General features: G+C 37.1%; 1 long non-coding RNA gene across 1 annotated transcript; it reads right to left on the reverse strand.

The window, feature by feature from the left end:
* Positions 1-585: 585 nt before the first annotated feature.
* Positions 586-16,841, reverse strand: LOC141539032 (uncharacterized). The gene is made up of 3 exons (XR_012481183.1): positions 16,533-16,841; positions 1,131-1,231; positions 586-704 (listed from the first exon to the last, which is right to left on the reverse strand). It is a non-coding gene; the product is annotated as an uncharacterized LOC141539032 (long non-coding RNA).
* Between the last annotated feature and the right edge of the window lie 2,070 nt (positions 16,842-18,911).

Consider the following 18,911-nt stretch of genomic DNA (forward strand, 5'->3'; position numbering starts at 1 on the left):
GAATTCGAGGGATTCTGCGCGGAGGGAGGACAAAATTGGGGATCCCGCTGACAAGTTCTTTCCAGGAACCCAGAGGGGAAGAGAGAATAGGCTCGGTGCATCCACTTAAAGGGCAGGATGGACAGCTAGGTAGATTACTGCGGGTGAAATGAACAGAACCGGAGAGGACGAGGTTAGGCGGCGGCTGGAATTTACCCTTTTTTCCTTCGTACCTGATGGGGGGCTGGGAGGTGAGACAAGTGGAGTTATTCTCTCCCGGCCCCTCCCGGACCCCCAGCGTTCTCCAGGAGGAGAGCTCTCCAAACACGGATTTCTGCCTCCTGGGTCCCCTACTCAATTGGGGTGTGGGGGTGGGTCAAGGGGCAGGAAGGTGGGTAAGGAAGCAAGAGATCCTAGGGCCCAAACCAGACGGGGTGGGTGGGGGAGGGAGGGAGAGTTTCCGCTCAGCGCTTGGGGAAGCGAGGGGCGGGGGCTTTGGGGAGGGGCGACAGAGGCCTCCCCTCCCCCCTCGGATTTCGCTAGGGTGTGGGTGAGGGGAGCGGATCCGCCTGGGTCCTTCCCCACCCCCAACTCTTCTCTCCAACCGATTAGTCCCGCTTCCTCCGACCCGAGAGGCGGAGTGGGGAAGGGGCAGCACGTGGGAGGTCCGCACCTCCTCTCCTGTGGGGGAAGAGGTGAATCTTGTCCTCCGCGCCTTTCGAAATCTGCCGGGAACAGGAAAGAAGGAATCCTTGGTAGAGAGCAGGACCTCTCCGAAGTTGGGAAACGAAGGAGTTCCCGGTTGCTCTCCGGGGCCGGGATACCGGCAGGGGAAAGGAGGAAGGAGCAGCCCCGGAGCTCTCTGGGCCAGGGAGCTAGAAAGGAGAGAGGCAAGGAGCCCCTAAGCCTTCTGTTCCCCAAGCTGGGCGGTGGGTAGACTAGGACTCCGTGAGCTTTGAGGACGGAAGACTAGGTAGAGGGGGGCACGACTATCTGAAGAACAGTTGGACGAAGGAGGTCACTGTCCCCCACTTCCCCATTGTCTGAGTTTCCTTCGGGGGCAGCACCCCAACACGTGTTGGCTCTATCAATAAGATTTCTTTTTAGAGCCACCCTCTTAAGGCTAGTGGGTTGCCCCCCACGATTCTCACCTCAGTCCTACCAGTTAGCTTTTTGTCAGCATTTTGAAGCCATCTTTTCTGACACTTTTCTTCCTTTGAAGCTCAAGGAAAGGGTGGACTTCATTTCTCCCCTTCCCAACGTACCCAAAAAATAGAATAAAATAAGAATAAGATCAGTTTGTTATGCCCTAGCAAGACTTGAATTCATCGTTTTCTCCCCTGCTTGGGACAGTTGCAGTTAAAATTTGTACAACTTTTCAACTGAGAGAGAATTGGGGGAGGGGGGAGACTTTCTGTTCAAAGAGCTGTTAGACTTTTTAAGTCTTCCTCCCACCCCAGATAACAACCTTTTCACCACCACCCCCATTCAAACTAAAAAGATCGAATCAGCCAGGCCAGGCCAGTCAAAAAAGAAAACAAAACTTGAAACAGATTAATGTCGATTGCAGAACAAATGGAAAATTTTGAGAAAAATAGAAAGGAAAAATGACTGATTCTTTTGGCCAACTAATCTTGGGGGTGGGGGGGAGAGATAATCATCTGTTCCCCGGGAATATTTCTTGGTTACTAGGGATGGTCTCTAAATAAACAAAAGGCAGACAGTCAAAAACAACTCGCATCTTTAGGGCTGTTTCTTAGTCTTTTCCTCTCTCTTGTTGGACAGAATGGATGATAGAGCAGCTCTGTTCTACCTAAATTCTTTCTAAATTGGAATAAAAGAAAGGTTAAGATCCCAAAGAAGGGAGTCTCCTATTTCTCACTCATTGTATAGCTCAGACTGAAAATTGAATGATGAATCCCCCCCCTATTATAAACGTTGTACTTATACATATGGGGCACCCTCATTATTCTCCCCATAGATTTTTCCCATAAAGGAAAATTCCACAGTGGATTCTTATCCTGATATAAAGCTGGATCCTTATCCTGAAATAAAGCCTAATTTTACCCTCCATCCAAGCCCCCTCATTTAGAAATGCTTCCTTCCCTGTCCACCATTTCTTAAATTTAACTTAGGTTGCTTCTCCAGGCACAGACAGATTTGGGGTAGAATTTGAATTTAATTTAAACTAACTGTTTTCAAAACAATTACTAGCCAGTTTAATTCAATTTCAAGTTTGCTAAATCAGCTTCTGCATTTGGAAAACAAATTGGTTAAAATTTGTGATTATAAATTTGGTTGGGGCTTTTAATGGTTGTTGCCAACATTTGTCTAACAAAATTCACCATCTATTTTTCAATTACCAGTTTCACAGAATTCTTCAAAAAGAATTGTTGTATGTATCCCCTCCCCCAAGATAGTATCTATACTGCAGAAAAGAACTGGGCAGCTGCAGTGAGATGCAGACCCTTCAGTCTATCAAATCACTTTTGCCTCAATGATCTGGATATTCCAGGCAGAAAGTTGTTTTGTTTTGTTTTGTTTTTACCAGAATGTTTCTGATCAGGACTTCATTTCCCAGTCCTTGTATTAGCTGGGGTCAGTAAAGACAGCTGTAGAAGAGTGGCATTTCTTGGTAAGACTAGAATACCAAATGACAAGACAAAATTTCCAGCATTTGGTATTTTATGTTTAATTCTCCAAAATTCACATTTAAAGAAAAAAAAATCAGAAGTTCAATTCTATTTGTTCCCAAAGATATCTTAACTTCCTTTAGAAGACAAATTTTCAGCCTCCTCAGTTGAGTCCTTTACACAAAATATGATTTATGTTTGGAAAAATTTGCAAATATGCCTCCTGGATAAAAGAATTCCCTTCTTTTTTCAAACAAGTATTTGGTCTAGTTAAAGAATTCAAAAGTACCTCTGAATTAAGAAATACTAGAAATTGCCTGAAAGTTAAAGTTTCTATACAGAAATCCCTATGTCTGAATAATGTCTCTAATCCACTCACATTCCCAGTTATACAACATATAGTATTTGTTTCCTATTGTCAAAACTCAGAAATGTTTTTTGGGGAGAAAAAAAATCAGAGGTATGGGAAGAAGTTGAGGAGTTAATATAAAGATGAAATTTTTTTTTGACATTTGAAAATAATAGTTTCTTGGATAATATTCTGTTCCTTATAGAATACATTAAGAAAATGTTTTAAAAAATCAAATTTCTTGGCATGTAGCTGCTTTAATTTATTCTCTCCCTTTCCCCCTCCCCCCAAAGTAACTGCTGTGGGGTATTTTGTTTCTTCTTACAACATGAAATCTCAGTGGATTTGTTTGTGTGTTTTGGTTTTATTGTTGTTTTTAAAAATATAAAAGTTTGAAAAATGTAAATGAGTACCAGTTTAAAAGGGGTACTACATTTCCTCCTGTCAAAGAAATAAGGTAATTATATGATTAGGATAACATAAAATATAACAGAAGAAAGAGAAGAAGGGATATCTCCCCCCCCCCATTAAATTATAATTCAACCATTTCTAGTATGTAAAAGCTCAAAAGAAAAATGTTTATCCTGGAAACTTAGTAGTTGGAAGGAGTAAGGGAGGGGAACCCTTTAATAACATAGTTGCTTGTTCTGTTTGTGTGGCATAATTACTCAAAAAATATTTTTGCTCAAAATAAGATATATTATACAGATGGTTCCTGGGTGATGGGGGAGGGGATGGAAAGTGAGGTGGGAAAGGAAGAAGGAGGTTTTAAGAGGGAAAGAGAGTCATTCATTAGATTAACAGACTTTCCAAGAGAGGATTTCAAACTCAATTTATCAATGAATGTTTTCCTTCAGTCCTTTGCAAAACTATGTCCTTCAAATTGCTTTATCAGTCCTGCCTTTTGAAAATTTCAGATCACAATTCTGATTCCCATTTGGTGGAAACAGGGACCAATAATAAAATCCTTTTTGATCCCCATATAAAATGGAGGAAATTTTTAATTCTTGGAAGAAAAGGGATTATGATTTTGTGGTGTGCATGTGTATGTATATTTTTAAATACCTGGCTCAAAAAAGAATTGATTTTTTTTTGTATATGTGGAGAAATTAAGTGTAGAAAGTTAGGGAAAAAATAGAATCGTTGTTCCAAAAGAAAATAGTTACAAATAAATATTGCCATTTGAATCTACACTCTCTCTTAAATGTTTAGGTTATTTGGGTCCAATATAAGTTAATATCAGCAGCCTGTTTCATTAAGGAGTACTGGTCCCATCTTTCTTCCCAATACTATTAATTATTAAAACTAAGAGAATTTTTAAAGAAGAAAACAAGATTTTTTTTGTTTACTTTTTGTCTTTATTTCACTATAGTATGTGGGCTGATTGGTTCCCTGTCTGTTTCTAGTTAAAGTATTTTTTCTCAGGGCAGCCCCAAATATTTAGGGCTCTAAAGGGAAATGGTGGTTGTGTTTTTTGGATTTTCTTTTAGTGGTATAAAAAGTTTTTCAGGGCATTTCACCCCCAGGAAGTCACTTAAACAAATTTAAATCTGTCTTCACAAAAAAACCCAGTTGTTTTAAAGTTGGATCCAAACAACTAGTTAAATTCAATCAAACAACCAGAGTTACTAATTAGATGTTTTTCAAATAACTGGCTATTTAATTGGATTCAAATCTACTTTTTAAACTGGTTTACATTGTATAAGTATCCTAAAATGAGTTTTTATATAGTTATTCTTTGTCCACAACCTCTTCCTCAATTCCTATTGAAAAAAGCAGCACACTCTTAGAATCTAAAGATAACCCCCCCAAAAAATGTGGTTGGCATTTAGATATTTAAAAATAAATATCTCATGTGCCCCATTTTCATTTATCGAATATGATGTTTCATTTCTTTCTGAACTACAAATTGTCTGGTATGATTTGAAGAGAGTTGTCCATAATCCTATCTCCTTTCTCCTCTTTCCTCTTCCTCCCTGCCCCTCCCCCCCTCTTTCTGTTCCTCTATTTTTCTCCCACCCCCTCTCTATTTCTTTCCTACTCTCTCATCTTTACCTCTTTCCTTTTAATTATCTTTTTTCTTTCCTGTTTCAATACTTCCTACTTTTCTTATCCCTCCTCTTCTTTGCCTCTCCCTCCTTTTCTGTTCCTTCCTTTCTCTTTTCCCCTTTCTCTCCATCTGTTTCTCTTTCAAATTACCTCTGTGTGTTAATGTGTCTTTCTCCTCCCCCCCTCCTCTCTCCGTGTCTCTCTCTCTCTCTCTCTCTCTCTCTCTCTCTCTCTCTCTCTCTCTCTCTCTCTCTCTCTCTCTCTCTCTCTCTCTCTCTCTCTCTCTCTCTCTCTCACACACACACACACACACACACACACACACACACATTCCCTCTTCATGTTTTCACTTTTTCCCTCTTCATATTTTTAAATTTTTTCTCTCTATCCCCCTTCCCCAATCATTGATCTTAAGCTAAAATACCACCGGTACATAACAATGTAATAAAGTGTATTTACTCTGAATAAGAGAAATGTATCAACTTCCAGAGACTGGATGCAAAGTGATTCAACTGCCTCACAAACAGCCAAAGGGTCATCTCTTGAATGTCTCTAACTCCAGGCAGAATTGTTCCAAATTCATCTCTCTGGGGGATGGGGAAAGTTGTGTATTTTGTTCTTTCATTAACAGCAGAAGAGGAAATCCTACCATCATTCCACTTATCACAATTTAAGGCTTCATTACAACTGGTAGGTAGTTATTCCTCACACACACCAGTAATCTGTTTGCTATAATATCCTGACCTGGTTGTCCTTGGTGGAAAATCACACTATATGTCCTAGAAATAAATGACTGAATGAACTATATTATATCAGTGTAAAAGAAAATTATGGTTCCATGAAAAATGACAACTATGAAGAACACCAAGAAATGTGGGAAGACATGAAATGATGCAAAGTAAAAATTTAGAACTGGAACAGCAATATGCACAATCCAATCCAATGAGTATTTATTATGCACCTACTACATACAGGACACTATACTAGGCACTGAGACTATCCAGACAAAACGAAAACCAGTCTTTACCTGACCTTAAAGACCTTCTATTCTTCTATAAAAAGCTAAGTATGGTCAGATAAAAATAATCACAGCAAAAGAATTCTGTAATTACATAGAATAAAATAAATCATAAGGAGATGCAGAAACATTGAAATTTGCCTATTAATATTTGATTTAGGTTCATTTACATATTTTAAAAATTAAATAATTTAGAGTTTATGGTTAAATTTATTTTTTTAACATTTTACTTGTTTCCTTGAATTTTTTTGATGATACTTATAAACTTTACAATAAAAAAAAAGAATAGTAGATCTCTGGAAAGGACTGGGGAGAGAAAGATGGAAACTTAGACAATGTGAAAACAAAACAGATTTTTACCATTATTTTCATAATTAAACAAATAAAAGAAAAATGGATTTCCATTTTATTTAATTATTCTCATGTAATTTATCTTCTTCAATGTGAAAATGTACTAAAATTAGGGCTACATCATGCCAAAGCATGTAGTTGAAAAATGAAAAATTCAGCCATCTACTAATTTTACCTACTCAATGTGATCAACTGGTAAGGCTGATTTTTTTTTTTACTGTAATAATCACTTTTTTAAAATTCAACAAAAATCATGAAGAGAATGAAGAAAGTAAATATTGACTATTAACCAAATTTCAGAATATAATCCAAAACAATCTAACAAGAATTTATTTATTAAGCACTCACCATGTGCAAGACACTCTGTTTGGTACTGAGCATTCAAGGACAAAACGAAAGCCAGTCCCTGCCCTCTGGGAGCTTACTCTTCACTGGGTATATACAACATTTACAGAGGTAAGCAAATAATGGAAGACCCCTGGTATTCACTCTCCTTCTTGAAATGGCTATATATTACTTTATTTATATATGTATATTCTTATCTCATATTTGTTGTTTTCCTCTCTTTTCTCCTCCCCTTCCAGCAGAAATTGAGTCTTGCAAATCAGGGGAATTATATAATTTTTTTTTTAATATTGGCATTCCAATGTCTAACAGTGCTTTGCACATAGCAGGGCTTTAGTGCTCTTTAAAATTGATTTAAATTGTTGAAGTAGGGAACAATCCTCCAAGTTTAAAAGAGGTAGTTTAAAGTAAAAGGAAGTACACAAAGTGAAGTTTGAATTTATGGCACAGGCTGATGATATAAATAGGTTTGAGACCCAGCAGTGTGGTGTGGGGAGGGACTAATAGTGTCAGGAAATCAGAATTCTAATGCTGGTTCTGTCAATAACTCCCTGTTGTGACCTTAGACAAGTCACTTCTCTCTCAGCCTAAATTTCCTCTTCAGTAAAATGAAATGTTGCATGTAAGAAAGATTTGAGTTCACTTTTAATAATAGATAATTGGAGGTCATTCCTAACTTTTTGATATGGTAGATGATGATGAAGAAGAAAAGAGGAGGAGGAAGAGAAGGAGGAGCAGGAAAGAGGAAGACTACCATCTTTCTTAGTACCAATGTAATTGGCAACTCTAATCTGGATCAAGTGTGAATCTGATTCACTATTCATTCTTATTTACTTGACCAAATGTCTAGTCATCTGAGAGATGTGACATATGACCTACCTTCAACTTTCTACATTAATGGAAATGAAAGTAAATTTTGTTCTTTGCATCCAAATGACTTTTAAGTGTCTCAGTCCAAAATAAGTCAGTGCCAACATTATGTTTCCCTAAAAAGAACTTGTCCCACATTAGGCTAATAAGCTTTGAATAAGAGAACTTTGAATATTACTTTGAATAAGAGAACTGCTCAAACAGAAAGTGTTTGGTTATTGCTGTTTTTAATTTGTATATTACTCCAGAAAATAATGTTGATTTCAAATTAATTTATGTGTGTGTATTTATTTAAGCCCTTCTATGTGCATATGCCACATCTGTACTATGAGAAGTGGTAGGATTGCAAAGAGAAAAACCTATAGAGTCCCCATTCTTCCTCCAGGAGTTTACATTCTACTTGAGGAAATATAACATGCTCACAAATGTGGAATATATATCCAAAGCAATGAGAAAAGCAGCAGGGTGTAGTGGAAAGACTACCTAGAAATCAAGAAAATTTGTATTCAAGTACTACCTCTGTTGTATACTGACTGCAGGACCTTAGACAAATTATTTCACTCCTCAGTGCCTTGCGAAACAATCCAAAATTATAATTTGCAAAGAGGCTGGAGACCTGCATCACTAGTGGGATTTTCCTCTTCTAGGAGTTCCCAAAACTGATAAAACTCCAATCATTTGCTTAGTAATAATCATTCATTCTCTTGCAACATTCTATATTCTGGCTTAGCTTTTTATGAGTATATATTATTTAAAAAGTCCTCTAGACTATAAATTCTTTGAGGAGTAATTTTCATAAAGGATGATTGACCATCTTATTCTCTTGTTCAAAATTCAGTGGTTCCTTATTGCCAATGATTAAATTCCTCAACTTGATATAATTTTGGATAGCCTACTATAATCTGGATCCAATCTAATTTCATATTAGACCATTGATCAATTCCCTGAAATTAACATTCTATCTGATACCACTGTCAATTTTTATTATCCAACCTATCCTCCATGCCTGTAGCACATATAGAACACCAGAGTTAAAAGGGATAAAAAGCCATCAGAATAACTTGTATTTGGTTCAGAATATCCTCTACAACATACCTAACAGATGATCATTTACTGCTTGTTTGAAAATCTCGAATGAAAGGGAACTCAAACCCTGCAAAGCAATTCATTCCATTATGGAACCCTAATTGACAAGTTTTTCCTTATGTCAAGTTTAAATTTGGTTCTCTTCAAATTCTAGTCATGGTTCCAAGTTCTATCTTCTATATGCCAAAAGAACCAGACTGTTTTCTCTATCGAAAGCTCCTCAAATACTAGAAAACAGTTATCAGGTCCTATCACCAAATATTTTCTTTTCCACAATAAATATTCCCAGTTCCTCCAAACAGTTCTCATGTAAGTTGAACTCAAGTCCCCTCTATGGATGCTCTTCCAGTTCATCAATCAATGTCTTTTTAAAAATGTGTTATCAGAGATGGTCAAAATACTCTGTGTTCTGTTGTACAAGGCACAATGGGACTATCAGCTTCATATTCCAAAATGCTTTCTGTTAACTAAAAACAGCCTAACATTGTCTAACGTGTTTTTGCCTGCTGTCTTACCCTGTTGACTCTCAGTAAGCTTGTAATTTCCCCAAATTCTCCAAATTTCTGCATCTCTACCTGTCAGAATCCTTATCTACCTTCCTGGCTTGGCTCAGGTGCCACTTCTTCCCTGAAGCCTTCCTTGATAGGTCCCCCAACTCACCACCCCTTAGTTCTATCCTCTGTCTCATATTTAATTACCTGCTTAGATATGTGCATGTTGTCTTTCTCCAGAATAATGTTCTTCATTTAAGAAATATGTTCCTGCTTATTTCAAAGTACTGCTTCAATGTATTTGTTTTGTTATATCTGCTGCCTCTCACAGTGTCTGGCAACTGCCAGGTATTAAATAAATTTTGACTGGGTTGAATTGACTTTTGGTGAAGGGAAAGACCTTAACTTTGTATCACCCTCAGTACTGACTATAGCATCATATACAGAGTGTACTCTTAATAAATACCGTTGACCTAAAGAATCCACTTTACAATAACTATCTCTTAGCAGCTCTTAGCAGCTCTTAGTTGTCAATCCCTACACTGGAGATCTCAGAATGTGATGAAGTGTTACTAACATGATGTTCAGGTAATACTAGGCTTGGGACAGTAAAGGGTTGTTAGCCTAAGACTTGGTAATATTTATATAAAGCTCCATATTCTACAGAATGGGGAGGGATGAAGATGGAGGGAGAAACTACCTCATTTGAGTTAAGTAAAACATTAAGTGGACAATAAAATCAGGCACAGTGCTATGTGTTTGGATAAAAAATTCCCTCCCCCCCAAAATTGTCCTCAAGCAACTTCCATTTCTGTGGAAGGATATAACAGTCATACATATCAATCCATTTAGTCCAGTGAAGTCAGCAAGCATTTATTTATTGCCTACTGTGCTAAGTGCTGGTATCAAGTAAATGAAAGGAAAGAGCACTAGTGAAAAGAAGAATAGTGATGAGGAATTGAAAAGAATTAGAAGTAAATTTCTCAAATGTAATTGACTTTTAGCACTATTCTTAGCACTTATTCTTAGCACTATCAGTACCTGGTACATTGAACATAATTTAATAAATGTGTGTTCAATTGAATTGCATTGAGGTAGCATTTGATAATTATGAAAGGATCCTGTCCTTTTGCCCATTGGAGGAAATAGCACAGGCAGAACAAATAAGTATGATACAAAAAAGAACTTGATACAGGCAAAAATGAAGTTTAGGCAAAGTATTTTAGGACAAATCCTGTTTCATAATTGAATGTGGAGGTCATGAAAAATTTGGCAAAAGTAAATGGTATCAAATATTCTGCCAAGATCTAATTCTGTATGTAATAAGCAGATTCTTCTCACTAATATGCAAATTTGCTTTCATCTTTAATAAATGGTAAAATTATATTTATGCCAAAGAATTGTTTTAAAATAAATTGGGGGGGGGAAGTTGTGGAAAGATGGTGGAATAGTTCAGAAAATTCCAGGCTCTCCAGATTTCTGCAACAAAGGAAACAAAATTGGTCCTCAGGGCAAACATACATTGGTGAAAAACAAATAAAACTTGAGGCAGAACCCAGTTCTTCCTAGGATAACTAGAAAAGTAGGGAAGAAAGATCCCAAGATTTAGGATTAACCAAAATTAAATATAAACACCTCCAGGCTAGCTCTGCTGAGACTGCTGGCAGGCAAGTTAGCTTCAGTCCCAACTTTAGAATTTTCATTTCTTGGTTAGCTTGGGAATCAGGGTATGACCCTGGGAATATTGAGGGAATTTCTACTGAGAAGAGAGTAGCCCAGCTGAGATGCTGAGACATGGCCTTGGTTGAGAAGAAACCAGAATACTGGATGAATGCAGAAAGAGTGATGTAGGGAATCTGATGGCTGCTGGCACTTACAGGAGGATGGAATTCCTAGTTTGGGGTTTCAGGTCAGAGGAAGAACTGAAGAAAGACTTGAAGCCAGAAGCACAATCCCCCCTACCAAAGGACTGAGGTGATTACACTATTAAGTTCTTTTTTTTTTTTTTTTTTTTTTTTTTTTTTTTTTTTCCTGAGGTTGGGATTAAGTGACTTGCCAGGGTCACACCGCTAGGAAGTGTTAAGTGTCTGAGATCAAATTTGAACTCAGGTCCTCCTGAATTCAAGGCTGGTGTACTATCCACTGTGCCACCTAGCTGCCCCCATTAAGTTCTTATTAAGAAAAAAAAAAAAAAGAGGGGCAGTCAGATGGCAAAGTGGATAGAGCACCAGCCCTGGAGTCGGGAGAACCTGAATTCAAATTTGACTTTAGATTTTTAATACTTCCTAGCTGTGTGACCTTGAGCAAGTCACCTAACCCCAATTGAAGAGAAAGATAGACAGACACACAGATAGAGAAAAAAAAATAGAGCAGGCAAAGAAGGAAAAAATCCAACCAAAGAAAATTACTATGGAAATAGTGAAGATTAGTGTGCATCTTCAAAGGATGATACAGAAATTTTTTAAAAGCTTCCCTTACCCCAAAGATTAAATGGCTGCCAGCCTCAAAAGAATTTATAGAAGAACTCAAAAAAAAAAAAACTTTAAAAATCAAATGAGAGAGACCGAAAAAAAAACTTTTTTTTTTAAAAGTTAGAACAATTTAAGAAAAACAAGGAAATTATGAAAAGTTTAAAACCAACCAATTAGAAAAGGAGATCGTCTTTTTTATGTTATACATGTTAAAATATGTTAAATCCAATATGTGTAAACACATTTATACAATTCTCTTGTTGTACAAGAAAAATCAGATCAAAAAGAAACGAAAATGAGTAAGAAATCAAAATGCAAGAGAACAATATCAAAAAGAATGAGAATGTTATGTTGTGAGAGATCCACAGTCTTAAAACAGAAAATTCTTTGAAAATTAAAATGGGCAAAGGAAAGCCAGCGACAAGAGACCAAGAAATAACAAAACAAAATATAAAGAATGGAAAAAAGAAAAGAATGTCAAAAGATTTGGAGAACAGATCAAAACATAAGACTAATTGGACTACCTGAAAGCTATGACCCCAAAAAGAGCCTTGACACAATAATACAAGAAATAAAGAAAATTGTCCTGAAGCAATAGAACAAGAAGAAAAAGTAGAAATCAAAAAAAAAATCTACCAATAACTATCCTCAAAGAGATCCTATAAAGAAAACATATAGAAATGTCATTACTAAATTTTAAAATCTCCAGATCAAAGAGAAAATTTTACAAGCAAAAAAAACAACAAAAATCAATTTTAAAATCCTGGAATTACAATAAGAATTATAAAGTATTTATCAGTGGCTACAATAAAAGACCATAGATCCTGGAATATTATTTATCAACAATCAAAAGAAATAGGGTTGCAGCCAAAAATATTATATCCAGCAAAATTATGTATAACATTGAATGGGAAAAAATGAACTGTTTTTAATAAACTGTTAGATTTTCAGAATTTTGTCTCAAACCCACCCCAACTCAATAGAAAATTTAACATATAAGAGCCAACATCAAAGACTAATTTCAAGGGATTCAATAAGGACAAATTGTTTATGTTTTTAAAATGTAAATGTAAACTACATGTCTAAGACTGACATTAGTAATTGGGCAGTTTAAAAAAAATTGGAGTAGAGCTGAGTATCATGTGACTCTAAAAAGCAAAACCATCTAAGAATAGGTAAAAATAATAATTATGCTATATGAATGAAGTACAATAGCAAGAACTAACACAGAGGAATTAGATGGGGGAGAGCTGGTAGTTCTAAAAACCTATTTGCATCAGGAATGGGTTAAAGAGAGAACAAAACATATATGTTACACACGTATATCAATAAAGCTATAGTACCCTCCAAAATCTATAAAGAAATAAAGTTGGGGGGAGAAATAGGATAAGGTAGAGTATAAAAGGGTATTAGATTAACATGAATGGGATAAAGTAGGTGAATGGGAATGGAATAAAGAAGGAGGAAAAGGGGGGAGATAAGGGAGAGGTAGGTGAGGAGATTAAGTAATAGCAAGGCAAATCAACAAGTAGAAGTAGAAGAGTTAGCACTGATGGAAATAAGATATACACAAACATAATAACAAATGATCATAAGTAGAATTTATTAGGAGAAAAAAGTAGAAGTAGTTAGTAATCATTGATCTCAAGCAAAGTTAAACTTTAAAAAGATTTTATCAAGAGAGAAACCTACATTATATGTACATCATACATAGATTATATGACAGACCTGGAGGACAGCTCTATTTAAATGCATAAATGTGGCAGCAACTAAATGGCACAGTGGATGGAGCATCACCTCTAAATCAACAGGACCTGATTTCAAATCACTTATTAGACACTAGCTGTGTGACCTTGGGCAAGTCACTTGCCCAAATTTCCTCAAACACACACACACACACATACACACACACACACACACACACACACACACACACACACACACACACATGCAGGAGAAGTTAAGCAAGCCTGAGGCACAGCTAATAGTCCCAATCTGCTGGAACATGAATACATGAAAGAAAGAAATTTGAAATGTAACTAGAAAGGTAAATTGGAAACAATTATCATAGGTATTTAAATGCCAGGAAAGAGTTTATACTGTATTCTATATGTAGTAAGCAATGGTTCACAGTTTTTAGCTGGGAAATGACATAGTCAGCTCAGAAGATTATTTTGACAGAGGCTTAAAGGCTAGAAGGGGTTTTAGAGGCATTCTAGTCCAAACTCTTCATTTTAGAGAGAAGAAAATTGAGACCTAGAGAGGTGTTAGTAGAAAATCAGTTCTAGTAAGTATCAGAGGTAAGATGTGAAGTTAGAGCCTTTGAGTCCAAAGAGAAAGGCTATATTGTGGAAGTAGAATCCACAAAACTTCATCACTGGTTGTAAGTACAACCCACTGATTGTAAAGTGGGACTTGAAGTAGAGGAAAGGGTTCAAAATGGTATAGGGAAGCTAAGTGGTGTGGTAGATAGAGCACCGAGTTTAGAGTCAGGAAGATCTGAGTTCCAGATCTTGCTAGTTGTGTCACCTTGAGCAACTAACTTAATTCTGTTTGCCTTAGTTTTCCTTATGTATAAAATGAACTAGAGAAGGAAATGGGAAATCATTCCAGTATCTTTGTCAAGAAAACCCCAAATGGGGTCAGGAAGAATCAAATGCAATTCAACAACAGCAACATAGGATTTTAAGCCTCTATGATGGCTGGGAGAGTAGGCTGGGCAGGAGAGGGAGAATCCTCAACTGAATAATCCAGCCAAAAGAACACACTTCAGGAGAAAAAGGGAAAAGATCTGGAAGGAAGAAAGAGACAAGTACATACATTTTCATCCTTATTTTATTACAGATGAGACTGAGGATCAGAAAGATTCATTGATTTGCCTAGTATCACATAGTTTATACATTTCAGAGAAAAAGTATAAGCTCAAATCTTCCAGTATACTTTCCAAATATAATGTTGCCTGTGATATCTTTTTAAATATTAATAACTTTTATTTAGATGATAATTTTAAGGTTTGCTAAGGTTATTATTTAAATAATAACTTTAAGGTTTGCTAAGCACTTTATGTATAATTTACCTATGGAGCATAATAGCAACCTTATAAAGCAAGTACTACAGGTTTTATTACACCCATTTTACAGACAAAGAAATTGAAGTTGAAAGAGATTAAGTGACTTGCTTGGTTGGGATCACAGAGCTAGTAAGTGTCAGAGACAGAATATAAACTCAAAATTTTTTGAATGTCTATTATGTCCTACAAGAGAATTTCTTCCTTAACTGTACTTGTCTCTACATGAAAATCAAGGCAATCAGTTGAGAAGTGGGAAAATTTTGTCAGTCAGATGTTATTGTTTAGTCAATTCTGGGCTTGGATTAAGAAGATTGGGGTTAGAATCCTAGCTGCCATTTATTCCTTCATTCCTCTCCATTCCTCTCCTCCTTTCCAATGAAGAAAGAATTCTTCATTGTGTGTCAGCAGTTTTCTCACTTTGGAATATCCCCTGCAGCCCCTTCCTCTGTTTGGTCAGGCCCTCCCAGAACCTCCATTTTAATAAGGGCCCAGGCCAGCTATGTTCATTCCTTCATTCCTTTTCAGACTTCTGACAACTGTTTTTTTCATCATTTTTTCATTCTCACTCCTTTGCTTTTTGACTTCCTTTTATGTATTGTCTTCTTCCATTAGACAGTAGATTTTTGCTTCTATTTGTTTCCCAGCGCTTAGCACAGTGTCAGGAACACAGTAAGTACTTAATAAATGCTTGTTGACTTGAACTGACATTTATTAGCTGTGTGACCACAAATAAATCACTTAAATTCGAAGTTTGCAAATGGAGATAATAATTCTTGTATTTCTCATCTCACCTCACAGGGCTAGGATGGGATATAAAGATTGCTTTATAAAACAAAGTATTCCATAAATGTCAGCTATGATTATTAAGGACTTAGCTTGTGGCCAGGTCTTTTTTTTTTTTAAACTTGGGTGGGAAGCAATATAGTATATTGGACGTCCTAAACTCACTCAGAATACTTTAGAAAATTGCCTCTCTGTTGTAGAATGAAGGAATTGGACTAGCTGGCCTCCACAGTCCCTTCAAGCTCCTAAACTACAACAATCCTGTAGTCCCATTCCCTTTCTTTATTTTTAAGGTTTTTATCAATGCCTTTGTTGTTGGATTTTTGTTTGTTTGTTTGTTTTTACCAGTTCCCCATTCATTTCCATCCTTCTCTGCTCCATGAAGTCTCCCTTGTAATAAATAGCATTTTCAGTCATTTTTAAATTATGCCTGATTTTTTCCTGACTTCATTTGGGATTTCTTTTCTTTTCTTCTTTTTTTTTATCAGAGATACTGATATGGTTTGCTATTTTCTTTTCCAGATCATTTTATAGATGAGGGAATTGAGGCAAACGGAGTTTAGTGACTTATCCAAGGTCACAGAACTAGTAAGCGTGTGAAGCCAAATTTGAACTCAAGATTAGTCTTCCTGATTCCAGGACTGTAATTCTATCACATGATCTTGCTGCCTTGGCAAATAGCATTAAATAACATTAACTGGTTCAATGTCCATGATGTCCATACATCATATTCTGAACTGCAAGAAGAGGGAAATATGATTCATCTGAGATTCTGCATTTAGTAGACTGTCATTAAGAATTGCTACCATCCCACATCATACATCTTCAAAGGAACATCTTCAAACTCAGTTGCATTGGTTTTCCAACCAAAAGAATGTATGAATGGTCACATCGTTAGTCATATCTGAAGCCTTGCCAGCTTGGAAGTAGAATCTTCCAAACTACTACCAGGCAACAGAGCTGGGGGTTATCAGAGATAAACCTCGATTTCTCTCTGAGTATAATTGCAAAGAGGCAAAACAGCAGGACATACTCACAGGTGCAGTCTCCAGACAACTCTTGCCAATAGTTCTCCTTCTGGAAATGCAGCCAACTCTCTATTACCCACGTGCAGCTTATCCACTCAGTAGATCATTCAAAAGGAGTTTTCAAAGCCTACAGCTGACTTCTCTTCTCTCTTGCCAGACTCACTGTCAGGCCACCTGCCCTAGCTGTTGGTACAGCCAGAGGAGAGTTCACAGGATGCAAGCTAATTTGAATCCCAGCCAGAGCCTAACAGAAAATAGACAAACTGCTGAACACACAGTCAAACAATGCATTCCGATGCCACTGCACTGCTCCAGGGCTATCTGCTGTTGGGGGCATCTTCTAGCTGCTGTTTGGGTTGCCACAGCTCTTCTTCATTAATGACCAGAGCACAAAATTGGTGGCTTCCCTCCCACAGCCCACATCAATCACTGGAGCTGTTGGGCTCTTGCTGAACAGCCAAGAGACTGGGTGATTTTTGTAACAGTAACAGACTTGGTTAAAGGGAGCTTGCAACAGGCATAGGCAAACATCACGGGGATGACCAAACTGTTCAAGAATGGTCATCCTTTTCATAGATCATTCAGACTCACCTCACCTCCTTTACCTCTTCACCACAGATCTAAGGAGTTTCCCTCTGTGTCAACAACTACTTTGCTAGAGGTTCTTTAAAGGCAGGGACTAGGTTTCCTTTTTCAACTTGTGGTGAACTCCTTGAGGTCAAGAACTTTGTCTTGTCCAAGACTCTAGGCTTCTCTTAAGAAAGGAGTGAATCTCCTCCACCTCCCTCCCAACACGATGAGTTCTCCCTAGAGGTAGGAACTGTGTCTATCCCCAACACACTAGGAAATCCTTGAGGGAAGAGATTGAATCTTCTCCTATGTCATAGAGATTCCTTGAGGGCCCAGATTTTTATTTCCTTCCTCTGATTCTTCCCTTGCCCCCTAATCTTGCCATTGCAACATATACATATCTTTAATTCTTAGGTCAAGGATAGGGAAGTTCTGGTGCCAGGAACCAGCTCTTTCTTACATTCTAGATTTGATTCATGAATTAAACATCTTTATCTATACTATGAATATTTATAGGCTCTCTTAATACTCTGTTCCCTTTCCTCAACTCTTATTTATTTCTGATCCAGTAATCTACATCTCTGTCCTGGCTTCAATTTCCTCCCTTCTCAATCTTGACCAAATAGTCAACCAATTCAAATTGCTCTGGTCCTCTACTCTGGAATACCTTCCCACTTTGTCCCATCAATATTCTTGCCTTCCAAATGGGAACTCTAGATTTTTCTACTATCAACCTTTGTGGCTACTATTTTGCACATAATTGTGATAATGACAACACTAAAATTTTTATCATCTAACCTCAATTTTGGCAGGCATCATGGCCTAGTGACTAGAGAACTGATCTGAGAATAGGAAGACCTGGTTTCAAGTTCTTTCTCTTAAACATATTGGCTGTATAACTGTGGACAAGTTATTTTAATTCAGAGCACTTCAAGCAACAATCTAAGGTGCAGAGCTGTATTGGTAGAGGGAGTTTTCTCATTAGGGATTCCCTATATCAATGAACTCATAGGTTCAGTTTAAAAAAAATTCAACTGGACCTTCATTGCTACAAGGCAATCCTATTTCTCTTTCTAGTTTCATTCTATTACATTCTCCTCAGTGATCATTCCAAACCTTTTTTCTTCCACATATCCCTCTCGGGAGAGAATTTTGCCTACCTAATTCACAGACAAAACAGAGGTTATTTTCTATGAGTAGTTTCTTCTCCTTTGCTGTGTCTCAAAATCCTTTGACATCATCCTTTGGTTTCTTCAATATCTGATGAAGAGTTGACCCTTGTTTTCACTTAGGCAGATCCCATTACCTGTATACTTGATTCTATTCCCTTCTATGTGTTCTGGCAGACTGTCCTTATGATCATCCCTTCTCCTTTCATTCCTCAATCTCTCTCTAACTATTGGCTCCCTCTCTACTGCCTATAAATATGCCCATGGTTCTACCTTCTTTAAAGAACCCTCATTTGACTCTGTCACCTCCTCAAACTATCTTTCTCTCTCCTCCCTTCCAAAGTTAAAAGGCTTCCAGGACTAAATTTATGATTTTCATTACCCACCTTCTGTGATCCAATCAAACCAATATACCTGCAGTCAAATCAAACTAGCCATCTTATCTTTTGTTTTCCCATCTCAATGCCTTTACATGGATTCCGATGTCTGAAATACATCTCACCTCCACTTCTTAGAAACTTAGCACAGACTCCTCCTCCTACATGAGACCTTTACAGATTTCCTCCCATAAGCTAGTGTGCTTGCTTTCATCAAAAATCACTTCATTTATTTTCTACAAATTTTGTATTTACTTATACATAAGGACTAT

Source organism: Sminthopsis crassicaudata, chromosome 4, assembly GCF_048593235.1.
Source record: "Sminthopsis crassicaudata isolate SCR6 chromosome 4, ASM4859323v1, whole genome shotgun sequence".
Classification (NCBI taxonomy): domain Eukaryota; kingdom Metazoa; phylum Chordata; class Mammalia; order Dasyuromorphia; family Dasyuridae; genus Sminthopsis; species Sminthopsis crassicaudata.